The sequence below is a fragment of the Canis aureus genome, chromosome 7 (genome assembly GCF_053574225.1).
Source record: "Canis aureus isolate CA01 chromosome 7, VMU_Caureus_v.1.0, whole genome shotgun sequence".
Classification (NCBI taxonomy): domain Eukaryota; kingdom Metazoa; phylum Chordata; class Mammalia; order Carnivora; family Canidae; genus Canis; species Canis aureus.
In genome coordinates, this window is record NC_135617.1 from 61,646,022 (window position 1) to 61,663,720 (window position 17,699).

Below are 17,699 nucleotides of genomic sequence, written 5' to 3' on the forward strand. Positions count from 1 at the left end.
TATTACACAAATAAAAAACGTAATAAAGATAAGCAAAGAAGAAAAGGAACTGAAATTAATGCCACCCATAATCCTGCCACCCAGACATCATTTACATTTAGGACTTGGGTGTACGGAGACTTCCCAGGCGATTTTCTATATTTACAGAGTGGAAGCAAACCATTTAGATGGTATTTGTAGATATATTTTGTAACGTGTGTGTGTGTGTGTGTGTGTGTGTGTATGTGTGAGAGAGAGAGAGATTTCTGTCCCATTAAAAAAACAATAAATGTTTACCCCAAATTAAAACTGAGGAGGATAAAGAGAACTCCCCTTGCCCTCCCCTCACCCCTAATTCGATTCCTTAGAGAAAGTCCTCTTTAAAAGCTTCCAGTATATCCTTGATTAGGGAACAATGTAAGAGGGACAGTATGCATGAAGTAACAAACTGGGGATATTGGTTGTTGCAACTTGTGCAAATATTAGCTGTCACGTGTCAGCAGGAAGGTGAAGGCTGGGTTTGAAGGGACTGGGAAGTAGTCTGCAGTTAGTGAAGGGGCTTTCAGAAATTGATATCATAGAGTTAGGGAAAGGAGGAGATGCTGAATTTTTGAGGCCTGAGTCTTGTTTGGATTTATCACATGGATCTTGGTGAGGAGTGAGAGGGAGTGAAGGGGAAGGAGACTGCAAGCAGGGGCCAGATACTATCACATCTTACCTCTTGGGCAGGGATTGGGGTAAGAAGGGTGGCTGGTATGCAAATGAGCAAGGGACCTGTCAGGAAGCAGTGACATAATTGGTAGATATTTATAAAAGTACCCTTGCTTGACAAAACAAAAAGTTGGCAACTCTGTGTTTAGTCCCCCAAATTAAAAAAAAAAAAAAAAAAGTTTTAAACAAATCTTTGAATGCTAAGAATCCGAGCAAGACTGGGGAACTGGATAAGGAGTCATAAATGTCAGATTTGGTTCTGGTTTTGGCTCTGGCTATGCAGTCTTGAACTGTACCTTAATTTGTTTAGATCTCAGTCTTCTTATCTGCTGTAGATCAGTGGTTCTCAATCCTGGATGCACATTAAAATCACTAGGGAACTTTAAAAATACCCAATGCCAGAGCCCCACTCCAGCCTAAAGGTGTCTGAATCATCTTTGGGGCTGGGACCTGGGAATTTTTTTAATGCAGCCAATGTTGAGAACCCCTGAGTAAGGAGTCTCCTAATTACTCATTTTGGCCCCAAAATGTTACAGTTCTGCTTATGGTATTATATAATTTTATTCCTTTCAAATACTGTGCACCAGTGTTACATAGACTTGTTACCTACCCAGAATTTTTACTTTTTTAAGAAAAATTCCCCATGATTCTCAGTAGACCAGTGATAATAATGCCAATGTCCTTTGTCTGGTTAGTTGGAATCATAAACATAGTGAAACATCAAATAAATGATTTTTGCCCAGGAGTTGAGAACATGGACTTACTTTCTCATTCCTTCATTTTGAAAAAGCTACTGACTAGAGGCCTGACTTATAAAAAGGCCATTTATAAAGAAGACCCTGGGGGCACCTGCGTGGCTCAGTCAGTTGAGTGTCCAACTCTTGGTTTCAGCTCAGGTCATGATCTCAGGGTTGTAAGATCAAGCCCTGTGTCCCGCTCAGCGAGGAATCTGCTAAAGTTTCTATCTCCTTCTCCGTCTGCCCCTCCTCACTCTCTCTGAAGTGAATAAATAAATCTTTTTTTTTTTTTTTTAAAGAAGACCCTGAAAAGTTCAGAGAGGAGATGTTACTGGAAATGTTTTCGCTAGAAGAATTATAAATACCGTAAGTTCCGAATTAAGAGGTCCAGTTTGGGGAGTCTTTATCAGATCTAAATTCTACATGGAGTAGGGGATGTTGAAAGAGACTTGGTGCTGTTTTATCTTTACCATTGAAGTTTCTGGTTTTGTCTCTTCCTAAATGAGTCATTTTTTTTTTTTAAAGGAACCCAACTCGGGGAGGTGGGGAAACCACTGCCGGAGGTGCCAAGGAGGGGGTGGGCAGTGAGGCTGATTATCAGAGGACTGAGTTTACACTTGGGCCTTTCACCCGGGAGGGCTGGAACTGGGGACCTGTCTGCTAAGGGTGTATCGAGACATGAGGGACACAACCTGGGGGGGGGGGGGTTAAGGTAGTGAGTGGCATTGATGTTCATTTAATTTATCAAGTATTTTCTGGAGTGCACTCACCAAGCATGTGGCTCAACCCACAGGTTTAGGATATTGTGAATAGAGGGGAAGAGACCTCCTGGTTTTCAGTCTAGGTGGGGAGATGGGTCACAGATCGTGGAGGTTGGTGCGTCCCTTTCTGTCTGCACTTACAAACACATGAAGTGAGGTGCTAGTGCTCATGCCAGTGTAAACAGTGCAAATGCAAATGTTAGTGCAGGCAGCATTGCAGAGGAGGGAAAATGGCAGCCTGATGACCCCGCTGTGAAGTGCTGGGGTGCCTGATGAAACACACACTGGCCCGGCACCTCCACACATCACTTCCTCTTTCTGTGCTCAGTTGTCCCGGGTGAAGAGTGACCCCACGCACCTGAGTCACCCGGGCTCCTGATTGCTGTTCAGGGTGTTCACTGTCCTTGATGCCTGCAGAGGTAGGGAAAGGACAGAAAGTGGGGAGCAGTGGCCAGACCCTGGCTTTGGAAAACCAGAGCAGCTCCATGTGGGTTGGGCCACATGCTCAAGGGGAGGAGGAGCACAAGGCAGGATGCTCGCTGATGCCCAGCAAGAGTTTTGTGTGCTCAGAATGCTCCTTTTATTCCACACTGACCTCTGAGGGGGGCCGGTTTTCATCTTTTCTGAGTGGTGTGCAACCTCCTACAGTTGTGCCTGTGTGTTTGCTAAGTTTGTCACAAACTTCCTGTTTGGGTATGGTCTGAGGCCCGAAGCTTTGTTGTGTTTTGAAACCCGGGTGTTCACAGAGGTCCGGCGCTTCTCTCTGAGAGGCCATGGGGTGGCCCCTTTGTTCTCTTTCCTTTTGCTGACTGTTGCCATCTTCCTTTGCAGAACTTCTCTCTGGGAAGGGCTCTGTCGCTTCTGTTCTTGCTCTCATTATCCAGGGTTGAGAGCTGTGAGGTTTGAAGGCTTGGGGGTGGGGGGGCGGGCAGCATTTATTGGGCCCCTTATGTAAAGCTACGTGCTGTGCTAGATGTTTTTATACGTGTGTTGTATTTAGGCCTCACAGTAGCTCATGCAGGACCAGGCTGCATGAGCAGTGAGGTTGAGTGACAAACCTAAGAACGGACAGCCCCTGGGTGACCAGGTCAGGATTTGATCCCAGGCCTGACTCCAGAGCTCCTTATTTCAGCTAGGTCATGAGGACCCCACTGCTCCTTGGGTTCCACTGGTTTGAGGAGCTCTTCATTTCTTATTGGGCCTCTCAGCAGACAGCATCACCTTGAGCCCTCTAGTTTTCTCCCAGACCTTGTTATTCAGCTGATACCCATTCTCTCGGTATGGGGTGTTATCTGATGGCCCTTGAGTATTTTGCAGAATTTCGTCTTTCCCACTCATACTCCTCCTGTGGCCCCACGAAGCCCAGAATTATTGTGTGGCCCGTGGCTGATGACTGAAGTGGATTAGGGGCAACTCCCAATTCCCTAGAAATGGAGTATCCTTTTTCCCACTTCTGGGCATCTGGCACTGACCATTTCGCTGGTGGGTTTCGTCACCACGAACCCCACTGAGCTGGATTTCTCACATCTCAAGCTCTTCCCTTGAAGAGAGAAGGAGAGAGGATATCTATCTATGTCTGCAAAAGCATGTGAAGGGGTAGCTAAGGAAGGATGCCAAGACCTTGAATATGTGGGAGCAGGAAGAGGAGGGGGAGCTAAATCTAGCACCCTCCTTCTCATGGGGATAGCTCTTATAGGATGCCAGACTCGGGTGTTTTCTGCAAAGGAACAATAAGTATGCTTCCAGAAACTTCAAGATGGCCCTGTGTCCCTTCCCTTGCCCATCCTAGTTCTCCTGTATTTTCTGAAAAACTTCTACCAGTGCACCATCTGAGCTTCATCGGCATTGTTCTGCATATCAAGTAATGTTTACCAAGACCCTGTGTTGAGTAGTGGGCAACCCCAAGCATTTTCAACATTAATATCAATCACCTTCAAGGGGTCGGCAGTCTACGTGGAAGGTCAATGTAGTGAGCTCAGAAGAGCCAGAAGAGCTAAGGATCTGGGGTGGTGCAGCTCAGTGGGCTGCAGGAGGCAACCAAGAGGGGCAGGCTGCAGGGAAAGAACATGCGTGTGGGGCACCTGGGTCTGCCAGGCATAGAAAAGGGAGGGGCTACGGGATGGGGTGGAGCAGAGGGTGCCTGTGGGAAACAGGACTGAAAAAGTTGAGTGCATCCTTGTTGAAGGAACCCAAGGAATGACTATGGACTTAGAAATTTTCCCATATCTGGAGCTGCCAAAACTGAGCAGGACGGGGCTAGGTAAAAATGGTGCTATAGGAAGGCTCACCTGGCTGGGTGCCCTGTAGATGGGGAATGCTGGCAGGTGAGTAAAAACCCATTTATCCTGTTGAATTTTAGGAATGAAACTTTGAGGGCTTGGACTAGGGTGGTGACATGAATATAGAAAGGGGGATAGAGAAATGGAAGGTTTCAGGCCCCCAGTTCTAGCCCTCGCCACCCATGTGACCGTGAGCAGGTTACTTAATTTCTTGAATCTCAGTTTCATCGTCTGCATGCGGAAGCTAAAAACACCTCACAAGACTGTCGTGTGAGGGTTTGGCTTGTGTCGCACCCAGCACACATGCTGTTGCGGGTGCTCAGCAGAGTATGAGCCCTCTTGTGGGGTACAGGGCCCAATTTATGACCTGTGGGGAGGAGTCTGGGGAGTGTTCAGAGGGCTCTCTAGGGGCTGACTCTGGGATCCTGGACAATGGTGCAGCCTTGACAGAAGCGGATGGAGCTGTGGAGGCCTCTGGATTCAGTTTTGGGAAGATTCTACTAATCCAGAACCCCCCACCCCCACCCCAGCCCTGTGGATTGTGCTTCTGTGAAACCATGGCTTCTAGTTTCAGCTGGGCCCTCAGTGCTGCTGGCCAGCAACCAGCTCTCCAACCCTGGTTGCCAATGGGTGAGACCAATGAGGCACTGAGGGCACAAAGTTTAAGGCGGCTTCTGGTTTTCAGGCTGCCCGTGTACCTACATGATTCCCCTTGATGGGGTGTTCCACACCACACCCCTTGTCAAGCTCTTGTCTGCCCTTCCTTCGTTCAGGAGACAACCTGGCTTTGTTTATTCATTGACAAGTTCAAACAGCTCAGCTTGGGCCCACTCAGGTTCCTGCCTCTGCTCCCTTGTGGATACTGACATTGGGTCTCATCCCTACCTGATTTTCTTCCACTCAGAGATGGACACATCTCTCCTCTTGGCCAGAGAGAACCTTCTTCCTATACATGAGTTTTCTATATCTTCTGTGGCTCCTGGGACCTCACCCCCTTCAGTCTCCTGGCTGAAACCAAACCTCAAACCTTTACTCTCTAGTTCTCATTCCTTCTCCTCCTGTCCTTACAGACAGATGTCTGGAAAGAATGTGCCCTCAGATTTTGCTCCTCAGTTGACACAGCTCACTTGGGCTGGTTCCTGCCTATGGGAGGTGTATGTGGCACAGGGGAGGGACCCAGCTGGATTTTCTGCGGAGGGCTCCTGCCCTCCACAGGGACTGTCATCGTCAGGGCACCTGCAGCCTCCATATTGCCACAACCAATGGACACTTCACTCCTTATCTTTCTGGACTCTGCTACTTTTGATGTTGGACAGCTTTCTCCTTTTTGCTCCTCTCATTTCTCTTGGTTTCCTTCATTCCACCAACAAATCTCTCTGCAACTGTTTCTTGAGCACACTCCTCTGTGCCAGGCTCTGGCAAGTATCATAACACCATGCCCCTGCTTATGGGGAGTTGATAGACTTGGCATGAGGGAAGAAGGTAAAAAAATATAAACAGATGTCAGATGCTAGTAAATGCTACCAAAAAAATAGAACAGAGAAGGTGGGTGGGGGGGATAGGACGGGGGCTGGGGCGGTGGGGGAGGGTCCCTCTAAGAGAGTGACATTGTCACCAGAACCTGAAAAAAGTAAAGGATGCCCCAGGAGAGGGAGTGTTCTGGGCAGAGTGAAGAGCAAATGCAAAAAGTCTTGAGGGAGGAGCCTGCTTAGGATGTTTGAAGAAGCCATTCTAGCTAGAGGAAATTGAAGATGGGCAGAGTGGGAGAAAGAAAGGTCAAGGAAGAGGATGGGCCAGGTCACGTGGGCCCCGAAGGTCATTTCAAGTACTTTGTCTTTTATATTGAGAAGAGATGAAACACTCTCCAAGTCTTTTGAGCAGAAGAGTGATTTTTAAATGATCGCTGAGGCTGCCGTAGGGAGCATGGTGCATCAGGCGGCTCGGGCTGCCATAACAAAATACCTCAAACTGGGTGGCTTGAATAACAGTGGGGTATTTTCTCACAGTTCTGGAGGCCAGAAGTCCCAGATCAAGGTGTCGGCAGGGCCTCACTTCCTCTGAAGGCACTAGGGAAGGATCTGTTCCAGGCCCCCCTCCCAGCTTCTGGTAGCTCCTGGTCTTAGGCAGCAAAACGCCAACCTTCACACAGCAGCGTTCTCTCTGTGTGACTGCCTGCGTCCTCATTTCCCCTTTTTATAAGGGCACCAGTCGTACTGGATTAGAGACCCACCCTACTCCGAGATGATCTCATCTTAATAGCTAATTACATCCACAATAACCCGATTTCCAAATAAGGTCATTCTGAGGTACTGGGGGCTAGGACTTCAACCTAAGAATTTGGGGGAGATGCAATCCAACCCATAGTACAGTTTGATCCACATAATAGACAGATTGTTGAAAGGCAAGCAAGGGTGAAAGTAGAGAGACCAGTTAGGAAGTCCTTGCAGTAATCCAAGGAGAGAAGCTGCTGGTGGGGTGATGAGAAGTGGTAAGTCTGGATGTATTTTGAAGAATCAGGTGACATCCTTTGTTGGTGGACTGGATGTGGCGTGTGAGGGAAAGAGGGGAGTCACAGAGACTCCTGGGTTTCAGGCCTGAGTAACTGGAATAGAGGTGGGTGTCTTTCTCTCCTAAATGCTCTTCTCCCTCGGGGACCTTCCTCAGCAGCCTTTGCAGGGTCCTCCTCCTGGGCAGGTCCATCGGCTGTTGGATTCTTCAGGGCTCCAGCTTTGGCTGCTTCTCCAGTCTCTCCTGATCCATAGGATCTTTCCCATGTTGAAGCCAAATATCCTGAATATGCTTTTTGGGTCACTCCTACAGGCCCTGGCTCTGGAGGATGCTGAAGGAGGAAGACATGGAAGCAGGACGACCCTGAAAGATTAAGCGTCTTAATCCTGAAACAGGTAGCCGCTCTGAAATGTTTTGTGATGAAGGGGTCCTAATAGTATTTCTTTGATATCTATGGAGTGGAAAATGTGCCAATAAGGGGAGAAAGGCTGCTGTGGGTCTGGTCACCCATAATTTCTGGAAGAGTTTCTTTGGGAAATGGTTGGTGATTGTGGATTCACATATTGGCATTCAGCATCACTTGGAATGTGCCTTGTCTCTCTCGACTTTGCAGAGTGGTTGTGAATAGTGAAGGTGACAGAGGACAGTCACTGGTGGTAGCTCTAGATGTGTTCAGGGGGAATTAAATTAGACCTTTCTGGAGAATTGTAGTAGAGAAGGCTGCTCTGAGAAATCCCGCAGAGCCTATAAGAGGCAGATTCTTGAACCAAGGAGCCTTTGATCTGGCCCTGGACATTTCTAGGGTTTTTGTTTGTTTGTTCAAATCATCTCTAGCCCTGTGTTTTCTTCCAGACTCAGTGTGTCCCTCTAGAAAATGGGCACATAGCTGTGATTCCTTTGCCACGTCTCACACAGAAGTTGTCTGAAGGGTCAATAAGTTTGTGTATAAACAGATTTTTTTTGGTTAATGTTTAAATCCTGGCATGGCAAGAGATGACTGTTTCCCACAATCCTCAGTAACAATGGGGAAAGGAGGGTGGTGGGTGTCTAATTTGATTGTCTTGGTGTGCGCAGGTTCTTTTTCTTGGCAGGTGCCATACTTTTCATCTCTCTTATGTGAGACTGAAAGTTGATTGCCTCTTTTTTTGTTGTTGTTGTGTTTGATTTTTTTTTTAAGATTTTCTTTATCTATTCATGAGCGACAGAGAGAGAGAGAGAGAGAGGCAGAGACACAGGCAGAGGGAGAAGCAGGCTCCACGCAGGGAGCCTGACATGGGACTCGATCCCGGGTCTCCAGGATCACACCCTGCGTTGCAGGCAGCGCTAAACCGCTGTGCCACCAGAGCTGCCCTGTGCTTGATTTTGATTTAATTTTTAAGCCATTGTGTCTTGGGGTTCCAGGAAGAAACAGGTGGTTCATTCAAGTGGAGTCATCCAAAAGACTCTCCTGAAGAGACTGTTTAAGTGGTGTAGGCAGGGTTAAGAGATCCGAGCACAAGATGTGGAACTACCCCATGGCTAGCTATGTGTGAGGGAGCTGTTACCATGCGTAGTCCTGAAAGAAGAAAGAGGGAAGGATCGGTTATTAGAACTGGAAAGAGAAGCTCCATGGAAAGGCTCTCTCTGGTGGGGAGATGCAGTCAGCCTTCAGCCACACAGCTGGGAAAGAGCCAAGAGACGAAATATCCTCATCAAACTCCCTTGTCAGTTCTCCTGTCTCCTTTTTTTTTTTTAAGATTTTATTTATTTATTTATTTATTTATTTATTTATTTATTTATTTATTTATGAGAGAGAGAGGCAGAGACACAGGCAGAGGGAGAAGCAGGCTCCACGCAGGGAGCCCGATGCGGGACTGGATCCCGGGTCTCCAGGATCAGGCCCCGGGCCTAAGGCAGCGCTAAACTGCTGAGCCACCCGGGCTGCCCAGTTCTCTTGTCTCCTGATGGTGTATTCTGTTAGGCACACTCAACCAGAAGCTAGACGGCTGGGAGCCATGCTGGTGTTTTCCATAGAGATCAGACCCTTGGGAAGAGGGGCAGGCACAGAACTGAGTGCAGAAGTGGGGATAGAGAGGTGCAAACGGGAAATATCTATCCAAACAAAGATGCAGATTGCTTGGATTATATTGCAAGGGATGTTTCTATTCAAAGAGGTGTTTTTTGTTTGGTGGAGTAAGTGAAACTTTGCATTATGAGGTCAGCCACATAGGACTGTTGGCTGTGAGGGCTGGAAGGAGCAAAAGAAATCTTCTAGTCAAACTTCATCCTTTTTGCAATTGGGAAGACTCAGGAAAGTCAAGTGACTTGCTCAAGGCCACTCATAATTTCTTGAAAGTGTTTCTTGAAAGCCAACACAAAACCACTTGAAACAGTTAAGAAATGGTGTCAAGTAAAATCCAAGAACATGCAGGAGAAAGCTGTGAATTGGTGCTTTCTTCTCATTTATCAGTCGGACCCTTTGGGGTTGTGACCATCGTCAAACCCAACTCAAAGGGGCTCCCACAGCACAGGGAATTAATCAAATGGCTCATGGTACCTGTGAAGGTCCGGGATAGGGTGGATTGCATTGTGGTGTGAAATAGCAGCCGACATCAACATGATGTCAACCATCCAGTATCTTTTCATCTCTCTGTTACTCTTCTGTGATGTCAGTTCATCCCCAAGTTGGCTTTTCTCAGGGAGGCCGAATGGCTGCGGAAGTTCCTGGGCTCATAGTTGAATCCCTTTGGCTTGAAGGAAAGAAGCATCCTTGCCAGTAACTTCTTAAAAGACTGAGAAAGTATCATTCTCAGAATTCCATCCCCAGCACACCAACCTTGGCATTTCATTGGCCAGAACCACATGCCCACTCCTCAGCCAATCCCAGTAGTCAAGTAAATGCCGTCTGTTGATTGGCAGGGATGGGAGGTTTTTCTGATTGGTCTATCCCTCTCCTGGAGGAGTGCAGGGCGAGGAGGAGGAGACAAAGATGACTGTTGCTTGGGGAAGAAGGAAAGTGGCTACCGGGGAGAGTGGCTGCTGACATCCACTATACTGGATCAGCTATAGAAACCTTACTCATTTAAACTAATTATTGGAAGTAACAGTGGGAGGACACCTGCTTTTAACAAGTGAAGGTCTGAATCCATAGCCTGGTTTCAGGCAGAACCTTCCCAAACAGTTCCCACTGTAAGGCTTGCAGTTAGCATCTGCTTTTCAGTCTGTTTAAAACGTAGGCTCTTCTAGTAGGTTTTAACCATGCTTTCTACAATTCTGCTTAATTTCTCATATGCTTATTCAACCCTTTTATAGCCAGCATAAACACTGAACTCATATTCTAGGTTAGTAGAGATTAAATTACATTAATGAGTCTCCTCGTTTAAACCTTATCTATAAAATGGGAGTGAGAATAGCACCTACTTTATAGATTGTTGTAAGGATTAACTGAGGTAATCCAGGTAAAGTGCCCAGTCTTCCAGTAGTTGGCCCAATAAATGTTACCTTTATTAGTGTCATATATCTCAAAATATTGTCACATTTATGTGTTTATGTGCACATTTAATCCAGGAAATTAACTCTCTTCACAGCAAATATATTATTTGTCACTGATTAGTTCAGTTAGAGATGAGGTAAATAAAAGTATTAAAAAATTTAGTGTTTATGGATTTTTTTCCAATGGAATGCTTTTTGCTTTAGAATTCATTTTGGGGAAAATCTAAGAAAGAAAATTTTAGGTAGCATATAGCTAAGTTAAAGTAGATATACTCCCTGAAAAAGAGGGAATTTTCATTTTACAGTTACTTATTAATGTATTCTTAGTTGAAAAGTTTTATAAATTGTTGAAGGCCTGGGCAGCCCGGGTTGCTCAATGGTTTAGCGCTGCCTTGGGCCCAGGGCCTGATCCTGGAGACCTGGGATTGAGTCCTGTGTCAGGCTCCCTGCATGGAGCCTGCTTCTCCCTCTGCCTGTGTCTCTGCCTCTCTCTCTGTGTGTGTCTCTCATGAATGAATAGATACAATCTTTAAAAAATAAAATAAAATAAATAAATAGTTGAAGGCTTGTCATGACGTATCCCAGCTGATTTTCCTACCGATGTTCTCAGTTTGGAGGCTCAGGAGGGGGTAAGTGACCTTCCTCAGCTTTGGCTTCCCAAACCAGCTACACCATTGGGCTTCTCTGGGTAGATGGATTTTAGGATCACCGAAGCTAGTCTTGGGTGTTTATTTCAGTTGAATTTTAACTGACAAAATGCTGTGAATTATTCTCTTCAGCCTTTAGTACCATAAGGCAGACCTCTCAGAGTCTCAGCAGGGTGAAGTATCTTGATTTGGGGGTTCCCAGATTAGTGATAAGAAGAGCACAGGTTGACCCTGTGCTCCCTCAAGTACTCTCAAGCTTTAGGACGGCCTGTCTTTATTTGACTTAGTGCAGCAGGAGAAATTCACTTGAACACAAGTCTTGATAAATCCAATTCATTTTATAAAGAAGAAACTATTTACTCTCAAGTCACTAATTTAGAATTGTTAGTGTCGTTTTCTACCAGTAGAAGGAAAATCTTGCAATACCTAAATAGTTCAGATTAAAAATTGTACCAACAGTTTTTCTTTTTCCACCATTTGACCCCCCAAATGATAAATCTGTTCAGTTGGATTTGGCCTTCAGTTGTGTAGCATATGCCTCTATGTGTGGGAAAGCACACGCGCGCGCGCACACACACACACACACACACACAAGAAACACATGCACAGGGACGGCTGAGTGGCTTAGCGGTTGAGCGTCTGCCTTTGGCTCAGGGTATGATCCGGGAGTCCCAGGATCAAGTCCCACATAGGGCTTCCTGCATGGAGCCTGCTTCTCCCTCTGCCTATGTCTGCCTCTGTCTCTGTCTGTGTCTCTCATGAATAAATAAATAAAATCTTTTTTAAAAATGAAACAAAAACAAAAACAAAAAACCCCACACAGGCATAGAGGGAGTTAGGGAGAGAAAGAGAGAGTGTAATTTGGTTGAAAACCCCCAGAAAGGAAAGGGTGCTTGTGAGAAAATCAGTGTGTGCATTAGTTGCTGGGAGGCTAGTACTTGTAACAGTTGCATCTTGGAGCTGCCAAAAGAGTATGACTTTTTAAGATGTCTTTTGGAGTCATTAAAAAACCCCAAACATACACCTAACCACCCCTGGCATCCAGAACAGTAATAAAACATTCCTCATTCTGCTTCGCTTCACATGCCTGCTTGGCTTTGCCACAAACATGTTTTGCCTTCCAGCCAGGGATTAAGCTTCTGTGTGAGGCCATGACTGGTGTGAAAGCAACTTCTCTGTCATTGCTTTTTTTTGGGGGGGGGGGGGGCACTGCTTGCATGCCTGTGTGAAATTCTGAATGGAATTCTGGAATTGCAGCACCAAAGAGGGGTTTGAGGTCTGTGCCTTCCTGCCAGGCTGTTTGAATGGTCTTCATCTTGACTGACAAAAGGTGACCTAATCCTGACATGTCACTGACCTCTAACATTTCATGGATCCTCGGTAAACAAGGACATGAACTAAGATGTGTCTTTCTCATGAAAAAGCAACACACCACATAATGCAGTTACTGCCCTGTTCACAGCCTCATTCTTGGGCACAGTGTCACCGTTTGAGTCCTGTTTGTGTTCTCACATATGCTCCTACAGCACAGTCCTCCACTGTTCTAGTAGACATTCCATCTTCATTCAGATTCCTTACCACTTGTTTTTATTCAGGTGTATCTCTCTCTACAGCAGGCTATTCGGTGTGTATAGTTATAGCTCAGTGTTCATTTGGACAGACGTTACCACAACCCTCTTGCTTTAATCAGCTTGGGCTGCCATAACAAAATACCACAGACGAGTGGCTTAAAATAGAAATTTATTTCTCACGGTTCTGAAGGCTGGGAAATCTAAGATCAAGGTGTTGGCAAGGCAGGTTTCATTCTGAGACCTCTTATGTTGGTCTGTAGGCGACCGCCATCTTGCTATGTGCTCACTTGACCTCTTCTTTGTGCCCTTGTGAAAAGAGGAAGCTCTGGTGACTCTTCTTATAAGGACATTAATCCCATCATGGGGCTCCACCCTTGTGACTCATCTTAACCAAGTTGGTTCCCAAAGGCCCCACGTCCTCATACTATCAGATTGGTGGCTAGGATTTCAACATATGAATTTGGGTTGGGGGTGGGGGTGGACACAGACTTAAAGTCCATAATAATCCTGAATCTTTATTTGTGGCTCCCTTGGAGTGCTTGCAGAGTTGTTGGTCCAGGAGCCCTGCAGTAAGTAGAGAAAGCCTTAGTATTATTGCTGTGAACAGGTACAGCATCTTACAGGTGGCTCGGTGGATTACAAAATTGGAAGACCTTTACCACAGAATTCAGGGTGACCTAGGTAGACTGGTGATCTCCTTTTCTTTTCAGATCTTGGTTTCCTAGATCAAGATGCCAAGTTGTAGACCGATGCCAAGCTCGGTCAGCCTCCATGAAGTGTGGGTGGTTCAGTATTCAGTATTCCCTGATCACCATCGATAGCATACCTGATGGGCCTCTAAAAAAGAGGTCTTAAAATGAAAGCCTGGGAAAATGGGTTATTTCTTAGCACTTTATCCTCTTGGGTATTTACTTCCTTTTCTTGGGGGAAAGGAGGGCAGTAAATTATAATAAAACTGTTCCTGTTCTATTAGAGATCAGTATCTTACAGGGTCCTTTTAAATGTATACAAGTATGGTAATGTCCATATGAACACAGGCGTGTGTGTAAGCACATACATGCATACACACACAAAAACCTGTGCCAGGTGGAATATTTTAAAATATAATAAGGCCTTTGAAAGTTCCTTTAAACTTTCAAGGAACAGTTAATTTCTGTGTTATATAAACTGTTCCAGGATTTAGAAGAAAGATGGAAAACTTCCAGATTCTTTTTTCTAGCAAACATGACCCTGATAACAAATCTGGCAAGCCCCCAAAGGAAAGCTGTATACCAGTCTCTCTTAGGAATGTAAAAATTTTAGATAAAATTCTATTGGGTAGATTTCAACAATAGAGTGTGTGAATGTTCCACCATATGCAAGTAGGTTATGGAATGCAGGAATGGCTTCATATATATAGATTTTCATTTGATTGACATAAATTACTTAAGTAAAAATATGCAATAATCTCATTAATTCCGGAAGAACATTCAGTCAATTCAACTTCTAATTTTTACAAACCACTTAAAAAAGAATATATAAAATGACCATTCCTTCATATGATAAGGAAGATTGAGTTCACACAGCCTCCTGTCATTATACTTTTGGGGGCCCCAATAAAGGCATCATTGGATATAGCTGTGATCAAAACAAAAAGCCTATGTAGAAAGTTACAAAAATAGTAACTTTAGAAAATAACTATTGTAAGGAAAGGGTAAAATTGTCATTGCAGATTGCTTAGTTGTAGATCAAGAAGTCTTAAAGAGATTACTTGTATATAGTAAGATAAAAACTAAGGATTTGGAAATCCTGGGTGGCTCAGTAGGTTAAGCATCTGACTCTGGATTTCGGCTCAGGTCATGATTTCAGGGTCTTGAGATCAAGCCCCGTGTCAGGCTCCACACTCAGTGTGGTGTCTGCTTGAGATTCTCTCTCTCCTTCTCTCGTTGTCCCTGCCCCCAATCCCACTGATCTCTCTCACGGGTTCTTTCTTTCTAAAATAAATAAGTAAAACCTTTTTTTTCTAAAGATTTTATTTATTTATTCATGAACGACGGGGGTGGGGGGCAAAGACACAGGCAGAGGGAGAAGCAGGCTCCATGCAGGGAGCCCCACGTGGGACTTGATCTGGGGTCTCCAGGATCACACCCTGGGCTGCAGGTGGCACTAAACCGCTGCACCACCGGGGCTGCCCAATAAGTAAAATCTTAAAAAAAAACAAAAACAAAAAAACAAAACAAAACAAAAAAACAACCCAAACCAAAAACCTAAAGATTTGGATACTTCTGAAATTAGTTCATGAGTTTATTGCCATTCCTGTCAAAGTCCCATCAGGATTTTAAAAATTTCACAACAGGGTTATCAGTCCGTATGGAACGATAAGTAGAATTCTGGAAATGGCTGTGGGACAAGGGAGTTATATCTATTGGATATTACAATATATAGTTGAACCAGATGTTAAAGTATACTATAAGGTCTTTGTAAGTAAAACACTGTGATGCTGGCATAAGAGGAGGAAGCAGGTAAGCAAAGCAGGATAGTTCAAAAGCAGACCCTGGCATAAATGATTTGCTAAGTCATAAAGAAGACATCAGAAATCAGTGGGGAAGGAAAGATTATTCAATAAATAATTTTGATGCATAGTTAGCAATTTGGAAAAAATCATTCTAACTTCATCAAAATGAATTACATATTGATTAAACAATTAAGTGCAAAATGTAGAGGCATAGGAAATCTACTGAATTGAATATTGCTTAGAAACAAAAGAAAAACACTCGGATAGGAAAAGAATAGTCAAACTATAGAAAAAAAAATCAAGATTTCTTCCTGTAAAAATACGGGGTATTTGGGGGTAATAATAGATTGGAAAAATACAGAGTATTATGGGGTAACAATACATTGGGAAAAGCTCTGCAGTACCATGACAGAATTAGTATCTTTATTTTGTGACATGCTCAAACAAATTTTAAAAAACTAATTAAAAAAATTTCAAACCTTGCTGGGACACTTGACTAGATGACCACATACAATACACAAATATGTGGGAAATGATCAGTTTCATAATAAGAGATATGTAGATTAAAATGGCAGCAAAATACTAATTTTAACATATTAGCTAAAACATACATTTTTATTTTTTTATTTTTTTTTTAAGATTTCATTTATTTATTCATGAGAGAGAGAGAGAGAGAGGCAGAGACACAGGCAAAGGGAGGAGAAGCAGACTCCATGCAGGGAGCCCGACATGGGACTCGATCCTGGGTCTCCAGGATCACGCCCTCGGCGGAAGGCAGCGCTAAACCGCTGAGCCACCCAGGGATCCCAAAGCACACATTTTTAAAGATTTATTTATTTATTTATTTATTTATTTATTTATTTATTTATTTATTTATTTATTTATTTATTTATTTATTTATTTATGATAGACATAGAGAGAGAGAGAAGCAGAGACACAGGAGGAGAGAGAAACAGGCTCCATGTCGGGAGCCCGACGCGGGACTCGATCCTGGGACTCCAGGATCCCGCCCTGGGCCAAAAAGGCAGGCGCCAAACCGCTGAGCCACCCAGGGATCCCCCAAAGCATACATTTTTAATGGTAATGCCCAATTCTGGTGGTATCGTAATATTGCAAAAATGGTTATACAATATATTAAAAAGCCATATCATTAATTCATACATTTTGATCCAGTAATACCACTTTTATGGACCATTTTCCCACATTCCCTCTATGAAGGAAATAATACACAATATTTAATAAGCTATTTCGACAGAGATGCTCCCTGATGCATTATTTACAAAGTAGGCACACACACGCTTAAAATTAATATCCAACTGTTGCGTAACTATAAAATAAAATAGTTCTTCTCTCAGCATAATACTGTACTATAATTAACAATTATTTTGAAGATATGTAGTAATGTAACATGATATTTACAATATAATTTTATGTATAGAAATTGAAGCATAAATTGGGGTGGAGTTTCACTATGGAATACAGCTATATAGCTGTGCAATTAAATTGAATGAACCATAGTTGCCTATGACAACAGGGAAGGATCTCGGGAACACAACTTAAGTAAAAAAGGGAGTTGCAGAATAGCTACAATGTGATCCCAATTACATAAAGTTCAGATACCTGTAAAAGTAGTGAAGTAGCATTTAGACATCCACATGCATGTGCCAAGGGAGCATAGAAGAGGATGTGGGAGGAGCCCATGGAGCTATCTAGGGGATGGTAAAGTTCTCTTTCTCAAGCTGGGCTAGGGAGATAGGTATATATATTATTGTTCTTTTTTAATTTAAAGAAAATTTTAATTTCTGAATATTTCATTAATTTGTTTGAGAAAGAGCTTGCAAGTGGGAGGAGGGAGGGACAGAGGGAGAGGAAGAAGCATGGAGACCAACATGGGGCTCAATCCCAGGACCCTGGGGTCATAACCTGAGCCTAGGGCAGATGCTTAACTGACAGAGCCACCCACGCTTCCCCCATTGCTCTTTTTTTTTACCTTAACATAAGCTACAAGCATTTTTAATTTTTTAAAGTATTTTAATACAAAGGGATATTAAAACCCGTATTCACTGATGACAGTTATGTACAAAATATGTATCCCTAATAAAGATGGTAAGAAAGCATGTAGGTAACAGTGAGTTAGGGAAGTGAAATTATGGTTGGTTCCATCTTTCATTTTCATTCATTTCCAGGCACACCTTTTTCTTTTTTTTTTTTTTTTCCCTGTCCTGCACTTTATTGCACTTTGCAGAGTTTTGTGGCAACCCTGTGTTGGGCACGTCTGTCAGTACCATTTTTCCAACAGCATTTTCTCACATTGTGTCTCTGTGTCATATTTGGGTAATTTTCACAATATTTCAAACCTCTCCGTTACTGTTTGTACTTGTTACGGTGATCTGTGGTCAGTGTTCTCGGATATTACTATTGGAGCCCTGAAGAGGTGACTGCATTGCTGCTGTCTCATGATAAAACCTTAATAGATGAGGAGTTGCTTCCTGTCGATGAGCAAAGAAAGTGGTTTCTTGAGATGGAATCTACACCTGGTGA

The 17,699-nt window shown here is 43.9% G+C and overlaps 1 protein-coding gene across 23 annotated transcripts in view; it reads left to right on the forward strand.

Moving 5' to 3' along the window:
* TRERF1 (transcriptional regulating factor 1) overlaps positions 1–17,699 on the forward strand; it is a 207,938-nt gene that overhangs the window by 77,500 nt on the left and 112,739 nt on the right. For 19 of the 23 annotated variants that reach the window (XM_077903999.1, XM_077903996.1, XM_077903998.1 and 16 more), the window contains one exon: positions 7,288–7,370. The exons of the other annotated variants lie outside the window; for them this stretch is intronic. The gene's annotated coding sequence lies outside the window, so the exon portion shown is untranslated. The remainder of the gene's footprint in view (positions 1–7,287; positions 7,371–17,699) is intronic. 23 annotated transcript variants of the gene reach the window in all.